The sequence below is a fragment of the Dama dama genome, chromosome 21 (assembly GCF_033118175.1).
Source record: "Dama dama isolate Ldn47 chromosome 21, ASM3311817v1, whole genome shotgun sequence".
Lineage (NCBI taxonomy): Eukaryota > Metazoa > Chordata > Mammalia > Artiodactyla > Cervidae > Dama > Dama dama.
Genome location: NC_083701.1, coordinates 64,669,729 through 64,679,299, shown reverse-complemented (window position 1 = coordinate 64,679,299; position 9,571 = coordinate 64,669,729). Strand labels below are relative to the sequence as shown.

Sequence of the window (9,571 nt, the reverse complement as noted above, 5' to 3'; positions counted from 1 at the left end):
AGGAGCCTAAAGACCAAGAAGTGAACTTCTTTCTCCTGTATGAGTCCATCTTCAGAAGGCGGCTACGTAAGTCTCCCTGAGAACTGCCCTCCCAGTTCACCAGGATGGGGAAGGAGCGTGAAGGACCCACAAGGGCTGTGCTTGGCAGCTGTACCCACTGCTTTCACTCACACCCCAGTGGAGAGGGCTTGGGTACAGGGTCACACCTAAGCATACAGAAGGCGGAGAACCGTCATCTCACCATGTGACGGGAAGAGGGGTGATGGATTTGCGTGAGCAGCGAGTGGTCTCTTCCACTGGGTTTTTAAACTTCAGGTTGGAATTCATTAGTGCATCACAAAATCAATTTTAAAAGTGCAAATTAGCATCTTTTAAAAATGGGATGGAAGAAAGGAGAAGGGAAAGAAAGAGCAGGAAAGGGGAGGGAAAAAAGGGGAGAAGAGAGGAGAGTTCAGAGACTGTTGCACGTAGGAAGGCTGCTGTTGGGTGTTTAGTTGCTCAGTTGTATCTGACTCTTTAGTGACTCCATGGACTATGGCCCACCAGGCTCCTCTGTCCATGGGATTCTCCAGGCAAGAATACTGGAGCAAGTTGCCATTTCCTCCTCCAGGGGATCTTCCCAACCCAAGGATCAAACCTGTGTCTCCTGCAGCTCTGGCATTGGCAGGGGGATTCTTAACCACTGAGCTATGGGGGCTTTCCACAGGAAGGTTTAAGTAGTGTTTAATGAAAATTGCATCAGTTGTATGTGTGTTAATAAGTTACTGGGTCAAATGAATTTCTCTTTTTAAAGTTTTTATTATATATTGGAGTATAGTTAATCAACAGTGTTGTGCTAGTTTCAAGTGTACGGCAAAATGATTCAGCTATACATACATTGGTATCTAGTCTCCCTCAGACTCCCCTCCCTCCTAGGCTGCCACATAACATTGAGCAGAGTTCCACGTGCCGTACAGTAGGTTCTCATTAGTTATTTATTTTATACATAAGAGTGTATATATGTCCATCCCAAGCTCCCAATTCATCCCACCCACTCTTTCCACCTAGGTATCTATAAGTTTGTTCTCTACATCTGCCTCTATTTCTGCTTTGCAAATAAGTTCATCTGTACCATTTTTCTAGATTCCTCATATAAGCAATATTATATGATATTTGTTTTTCTCTTTCTGACTTACCTCATTCTATATAACATCTCTAGGTCCACCCACATCTCTGCAAATGGCACTATTTCATCCCTCTTCATCGCTGAGTAATATCCCATTGTATATATGTACATCTTCTTTATCCATTCTTCTGTTGATGGACATTTATTTGCTTCCATAGTTTGGTTATTAGCAAATCAAACAATCTCATTATAAAGCAGCCTCACCTGGTGTTATGGGTTTGATTATGTCTCCTGCAAAAAGATATTTTGAAGTTCTAACCCCCAGTACCTCAAAATGTGACCTTATTTAGAAATAGGGTCTTTGCAGATATAATCAAGATAAGGCCATCGGGTGGGCCCTAGTCCAACATGACTTGTGTTCTTATAAAAAAGGAAAATTTGGACACACAGGGAGAGCACCTTGTGAAAACAAAGGCAGAGATCAGCAGGATGTGTCTACAATCCAAGGAACACCAAAGACCAGCAGGAGATCACCAGCAGCTGGGAGAGGCATGGAGCAGACGCTTCCTTATGATTCTCAGAAGGAACCAACTTCCGAACCTTTGTTGTAGGGCTCCTGGCCTCCAGAACTGTCTGAGAATCCATTTCTGTTGTTTAAGGCACCCAGTGGCACTTTGTGAGAGCAGCCCTGGGAAATTAGACAGGCAACTCACCTGGAAACCAAGACTCCAGAAAGGCAACTCCAAGGGTCCAGACAATTCTGTACCTGGACTTTTCCTGACGAAAGGATTCTAGGGCTCAAGGCTATCTGCCAAGAGAAAAAAGTGAGAATTAGGGCCATTTTCATTCAAATGTTCCTTGTTTTCTTTTTCCCTTTAGCCCTTTCTGGAATAGAGTAGTCATAAAATGGATATAATGCCATTATTAACATCATTATCAACAATTCACATGTACAGATCTTAGTGAGAATTAGATTTTAATGTCTCCTTACACTGCCGAGTGCCGGAGCCAGCTACACCCAGCTAATTCATGGCGACAAAACTGGTTATGCCGATGCATGATTTATTTTTACTTCTATGGAAAGTTGACACTTTATTCATTAAACTGCTCCCTTTAACACATTTCTAAATCATTGCTTTCCACTCTGATCCAGTCTAGTTCTCATTTCTGAATTTCAGCTGGAGTGGCTTTGATAATGAATTCTTTTTTTACCTGACAAGGGAAGTTAAAACCTTCCCCTCCTGAACATTTAAAAGGGAAATTCAGGCCCTTTTTTGTCAGGCTGTTTATCATATCTAGCAAATACTCAAATCCATTTCCTTTGGAAAAGGTTTGTCTTTCTATGACAGGCATATAAAAAGGTTTTATTACAGTACCTTATTCATTGGCACTGCTCAGCCCAAAGATAAAAAAAGGAATTCATTTTCTGGATTTTCCTTGAATGTCAGCTCTATACTTTTCTTCTATCATCAGAGTTCTTAACCCAAGAAGAATGGAGGAGAAGGAGAATTCAAGTTAATATACAATATCAAGCTTCATTATTGACTAACATGAATATAGAAAAATCCTAAGATAAAATATGAATTTAAATGAAAGTGGTAAAGACAAAACAAAAATCTCTGTAGGGATTTAATGGCAAGCACTCATTGGGTTTACTTGAGACATGCTACGCTGCATGGCTCCCCAAATCTGGAAAACCATTTCAGCATCATTTTTTAGGTACAGCCTGATCTGTCAGTTACAGTGTAAAGCAGTGCCGCTCAGGCTTAAATGTGTATGTAAACCACCATAGGGGCTGCTTAAAAAGCAGATTTATATTCAGTAGATTGAGGCTGGGGGTTGAGACTGCATCTCTGAACCATTCCGTTGTGATGCAGGTGCCATAAGTCAGGGACAGCACATGGAGTAGCCAGAGCTAAAAGGCCAACGCAGTGTGTTCCAGGTCAGAATGGAAACACTGGCTTCACAATAATCCTTAAGCCGAATTTGTCAGAATAACATAATTATGTCCTGAAATCACATCACATCACAGGCTGCAGTCCCAATCTCATACTAATTTTCACCTGCTCTTGGGATGCACCGTTGTCTGGGCATGTCTGATGGGCTGGTGGAGATGCTGAGTCTGGGGCTGACACGGGCCAGTCCCATGGACTTATGGCTGATGCAGTTGGGGAAAGCTGCAGACAGAAACCCAGGAAGCTGTGTGCAGTAGGGACCTGGGAGACTCGGAGACCCCGCAGGGGAGAAGGGCACATGCCATGGTGCAGAGCACAGCTTCGCCTCTGCATGGAGCTTTTGTGCAGGAAAACTGCAGAGGGGTTGGGCACCATCCCCACCCTTAGGGTGTGCAAGTTGAGAAGTATTAGGAGACTACACGGCTGGGGCAACGACAAGAGGATCCAAAACAGAAACTCAGCTCAGTGCACTGGGACGACCCTGAAGGATGGGATAGGGCGGGGGGTGGGGGGGGGGGCTCAGGATGGAGGACACATGGACACCCAAGACTGATTCACGTCAATGTATGGCAAAAACCACTACAGTATTGGTAAAGTATTGGCAAAGTAATTTGCCTCCAATTAAAATTAATTAATTAATTTTTAAAAAAAAAAACAGCTCATAAACTCCCAGCAAAGCCTTGGTGGCAGTCGGAATGGGCTGGAGCTCATTCACTGCACATCGGGGTGCAGGGGTGTGGTACCTGTAGTGGTGAGGCAGGAGCAGGGCCAGTTGGGTCCCCATCCATGTAAACGCAGGAGGCTTGAGGAGGTTTGGGTTACACTTGCTTCTAGAGGCAGGGGGCTTGAAACAACATATTATGGATGAATCACTGCCATTCTATCTCTGTGCCTGGGAAAACAACTCAAGCACAGATAGGCTTCACGTGATGAGGCGTGCGTACACCTTTCAGTCACAGACATCTCTCATTTCATAAGTCACTGTGATGGCCACCCTCCAGATCATAAAAGGTAAGTACAGGGTAGGGATAAAAAAGGGGCTTCCCTGGTGGCTCAGATGGTAAAGAATCCGCTTGCAATGAAGGAGACCTGGGTTCTATCCCTGGGTTGGGAAGATCCACTGGAGGAGGGCATAGCAACCCACTCCAGTATTCTTGCCTGGAGAATCCCCATAGACAGAGAAGCCTGGTGGGCTACAGTCCATGGGGTCGCAAAGAGTTGGACACAACAGAGTGACTAAGCACAGCATAAGGATAAAAGAGATTGGGTGGAGGGGAAGGGACCACCAGTTTAATCCCTAAAACACCAAAACTGGGAGCACAGTAACTTCAAGTGAGGTTCAGTGAAAGGATAAATGATAAAATTCAGCTCTCAGCCAACCTTGCTAAGTCAAGACATGTTCGGTAAACTTCTGTCCCTGACCTTGCCCACGTGGGTTGGGAGCATCTTTGTCATCTTGAAATGCTGCTTTTAGTGACTTTTACATTCCATTGATTGCTGGTCCTCTCTTCTTGCCTAAAAACGACGGAGAATAATTTTGGCAACAGGAACCAAGTGATGTAGAAGAACCTGAAATTCCTTCTTTCTGTCTACTGTTTATTTATTACAACAATCAGAAAAACAAACTAAAGATACTGTCTGTCCACCGGCAGCACCAAAAGGTTTCCACTGAACCCTGAGCAGTAAGTCACTCAGAGCAGAGGGACCCAGGGTGGTGCTGGAAGTCACTGCAGTGGGAGGCAGAGCAGCAACCTCAGGGCGACCTCTGGGTAGCACCACCGAGTGAGGGAAATCCCACGTTTGCAGGGTCTGAGCATACTCATGACCAGTTATGTGAGGCCTCTAGGTTAACCTTTATGGAAACTGGTATATGTCCTTGCTAGAGTTTTTAGTCATTCTGATGCTTAGCTGCAGAAGTTCAAGCCCAGCTGATGCTTCATTCCCACCCCCACCCACAGCTCCATTATACTAATCATGTGACCTATGTCCTCAGTTTCCTCTTCTGTGAAATGGGAATCTAACAGAACCGACTGCACAATGTTGTTAAGGAAATAAGTGAATGATCTATAGAGAGGCTCAGGGCAGCACCTGGCACACTGTAGGTGCTCCAAAAATGGTGCTGCAGTTTTTGCCCTGCCTTCAGCTGCCAGGAGACAGGAGAGCATAGTGGTTAGAAGCGTAGGCTAAGGAGTCAGACTGTCTGGGTGCGCAGTCTCATCTCCAGTGCCAACCACTGACAAGTTAATCACCTGCTCTCTGCCTCGGTGTCCTCGCCTATGTAATGAGGATGATCATAACTGACCACCTCGCAGGGTGGTTTTGTTAAAAAGACCCAGTGGGATAATCCATGGAAAGCACTTAGCACTCAGTACCTGACACACAGGAAGTACTCAGTACACTTACGTGCACTTCTATTACTTTGTCAACAAAGGTCCACGTAATCAAAGCTATGGTTTTTCCAGTGGTCATGTATGTATGTGAGAGTTGGACTATAAAGAAAGCAGAGTGCTGAAGACTTGATGCTTTTGAATTGTGTTGAACAAGACTCTTGAGAGTCCCTTGGATTGCAAGGAGATTGAACCAGTCAGTCATAAAGGAAATCAGTCCTAAATGTTCATTGGAAGGACTGATGCTGAAGCTGAAACTCCAATACTTTGGCCACCTGATGCGAAGAACTGTCTCATTGGAGAAGATCCTGATGGTGGGAAAGATTGAAGGCAGGAGGAGAAGGGGACGACAGAGGATGAAATGGTTGGATGGCATCACCAACTCCATGGACATGAGTTTGAGCAAGCTCTGGGAGTTGGTAATGGACAGGAAGGCCTGGCGTGCTACAGTCCATGGGGTCGAAAAGAGTCAGACATGACTGAGTGACTGAACTGAACTGAACTGATTACTCCCTTACTACCCTGACCTGACACCTTTAAAGACAAAGGAGCTTCCAGTTGAGCTTTGTGCAAAATGTCAGAAACCAGCACCCTGCTGCAAGTCACAGCCAGTGGCATCATTCCCCTATTGATCCTGTGGTTTGTTTATTTTCATCTATGTCAGGCTCTAGTTGCGTCCTGCAGCATCTCTCATCGGGGCACACACACTCTCCAGCTGTGGCACCCAGGCTTACTTGCTCCATGAGATTCCATGACACAGAGGGTCTTAGTTCCCCCACTAGGGATCGAACCCATGTCTCCTGCATTGCAAGCTGGATTCTTAACCCCTGGACCACCAGGGAATTCTCTATTCATACTGTTTTTAAGGATGCTACTTGCTTGTCCTAGTCTCAGGGGAGACAAAAGTAAAGTCGCTTTCTCCAACTATACTTTACACTCCCAGACAGAGAGCTGACTCAAGGGAGGAGAGGTAATTTTCTGAAGCCCTGACAAAATCTTCACCTAAACCTTATGAACACTGCAAAACAGTGTGGAGAGTTTTTGGGTTTTCCCCACCTGCCAGCTCCTCACAGTTTATCTAAGGAATAAAAACATACACTTAGGTAAATGAGGAGATTTTAATAAAAAGATTCTGCCCCTTTTGCTTTTTGGCATCAAAATTTTTTCCCAGAATCCTCTAGTAGACTGTAAATAAGCCTTCTTTGAGAATCCCTTTCATTGGGACCCACCTTCTCTCTAAAGCATAAGGAAAGGGTAGGCGAGGGCCAGGGGTCCCTAAACCTAGAAATCCTCCAAGAAAAGATCCATGGGATTCACAGGCCAGCAACACAAAACCCGAAATCTCATCTTAGAAGCTTATTCCATTACAAGTTTTCAGAAATTATGAAAACTAGTAAAAATAGTAGAAGACCAAACGTAGAGCTGGCAGTCAAGGCTAGCTGGAGGCATGTTCATCCAAGACCCTCTACTCTTCTGCCATCCCCTCGCCTACAACTTTCAGAGACCTCCTCCCCCACCACACTCCAGCTCCCAACCTCACCCCTAACACACACCCACACTCCATATTCTTAATATCCTCCAAATGTCTATGATTAGTGGTAGGGAACATTACCCTATCCTAGACCTGGTCTCTTCCTTCCCTTTGTTAAAATTTACCCATACCAGGTCCACACTCTTCTATGGGAAATGACTCAAAACATATGTTACACTGAGGCTGTAGAGGTGTTTGCTTATGTGATAGGATTTAAAGCACACTGTCCTGAATGTTCTCTGCCCCCACTATAAAGTTCTCTCCCATACTCCTCCCACAGGTCCTGAAATACTGTCAAAGGAGTCTTTGCTGCTTTGGATTCAATCTTCACCACTTCTATGAGCCTTCTGTTGAATTACAGTGAAGTCATAACCAGGAATAACAGGCTTAAAAACAATGCACCAAAAGACAAGAAAGTTGTAACAGAATAGTAAAAATCAGAAAAATAGATCTAGAGCTTAAGGAATTATTTTCTTTAAAAAGAGCAGAAATGCTCCTTGAGTCAACAAGGGATGACATAGTGGCCCTAGGTTACAAGGAAAGGGCCCAAAGAGAAAGGGATATGAGAAAGGATTAGGAAGAAATCCCCATTTCACAGTCCTGCTCAGCGCCAGCTCAGTGGTAGACCACAAGTGGAACAACCGTAAGATAAAGTACTCCTCATTTCAGTGTGGCTAATGAGCCACCCTCCACTGTCTTGTCCCCATCTGCTTCCTCTTCTCTTGCTCCACCCAGTGAACTTCTCGATAAAACCAATCAAAATGTGTACTTTCCTTTAAAAATGACATCTATATGGGAATCCAGTACTGCAGCAAGGGAGCAAGGGATACATTCTGATTGGGAGATGGGACCCTTTCAAAAGGTTTCTCGAATCACTACATTGTTGTGACAGCTTGTTTCATTCTACACAAGACCAGGTTGGTTGGTTTCATTCTGTTTGTGTCCTAGAGAGCCCGAGTCCCTTCATTCATTCAGCAAACAAGTATTGAGTACCCATCACATGCCAGACACTGTAAGTCTTGGGAGATCCAAACATAAAGCCATATTGCTGACTTCAAAGACCTTGTGTGCTGGTAAATTGACTCTCAAAAAATTCTTAGTCCTGATTTTGTAGCTTTTGCCAAATTTCATAATGTAAATATCCCCGCTATGGCCAATATCAAGCTACCCATTGTTTCCCAGGTGGCGCTAGTGGTAAAGAACCTGCCTGCCAATGCAGGTAGACTTAAGAGATGCAGGTTCAATCCCTGGGTTGTGAAGATCCCTGGAGGAGGGTACAGCAAGCCACTCCAGTATCCCTGCCTGGAGAATCCCATGGACAGGAGCCTGGCAGGTTGCAGTCCACAGGGTCACAAAGAGTCGGACGGGACTGAAGCAACTTAGCATGCACCTGTGGTTTGACAGCAGGCTCACAACACTCTTGAACACGTAACATAGCACTTGGCTCAGAGATAACCACTGAACCTCACAGTTGAATGAGGGAGACGAGAACATCAGGACACAGGGGCAGGCACAGAGTGCCATGGAACCACACAGGTAAGTGACAAGTTCTACCTGCAGAGCATTAAAGAAAATAAAGAAAATCTTAGTCTCCGTCATTGAAGTCATTGAAGGAGAAAGTTTACATTTTCAATGCCCCACTAGGCTATAAGCTCACTGAGAGCAGAGCTTTCTTTGTTTTTTTACTGTATCTGTCTTGTAATGTCTTTCAGAAGATTTTTCTGTATATCACATAGATCCATGTGACAGCTAGTAAACTGAGATTTTGATGGAGACAGAATTAATATAAGTAGCTTGCCCCCTTTTCCCGGTGGCTATACAAGTGGTTTGGGTTTTGCAAAAGGAAGACTTACCATTGCTAAGTGCACTTGAAAACTTATTTTATTTTTTCTACCTCAGTTTTAATTAACTGTGCATATGGCTGCCCACTCATTAGGGTCAGACGGCCCAGCTGGGGCTGGATCTTCCTGGCATCTGGACTGAGTTAGCATGTGCCTTTGGGACTTGAGTCTGTGACAAGAGCTTGTGAAGGAGAAATTCAAAAAAGGTTACAGACTCAGGTGCCAAAAGCAGCTGCATTGAATCCTCCAAAGTGAACCCAAAAGAACAAGCAGCCACAGAAAAAAGGTCCAGAGCAACAGATCAAACTCACTCTGCCACAGAGGCCAACTGAGGACCAATCAAGGCCACAGGAGGGCTGGACAGCGGCTAAAGGGTCTGAAGGTTTTAAGACTTGACAACTTTCAAAATAAGAATTCACTGACATGTCACTAAATCCAAGAGCAGAGAATGCCCAGTGACCCAGAAATACCACTCCACAGAGGTGCAAGTCACAATGACAACCCCTTCTGTTGGTGCTATTTCTACATCTCATATTTCAACGCAAAACCCAAAAAACATTTAGTGGAAAACAAGTTTGTGACCCTGATAGACCACATGGGTTACTACCTTCCAGAAAAGGGGCTTCCTTTCTGAAAAGTGTTTGTTTCCATATACTTATTTAAAATTGTATACTGGAGTTGTATCTGCATGCCTGCATGCTAAGTTGCTTCAGTTGTGTCCGAGTCTGTGCTACCATAAGAACTGCAGCCCA

The 9,571-nt window shown here is 44.6% G+C and overlaps 1 long non-coding RNA gene across 1 annotated transcript; it reads right to left on the bottom strand.

The window, feature by feature from the left end:
- Window positions 1-1,814: 1,814 nt before the first annotated feature.
- Window positions 1,815-3,919, bottom strand: LOC133042782 (uncharacterized). Its single transcript, XR_009689577.1, has 3 exons — window positions 3,804-3,919; window positions 2,482-2,582; window positions 1,815-1,913 (listed from the first exon to the last, which is right to left on the bottom strand). It is a non-coding gene; the product is annotated as an uncharacterized LOC133042782 (long non-coding RNA).
- Between the last annotated feature and the right edge of the window lie 5,652 nt (window positions 3,920-9,571).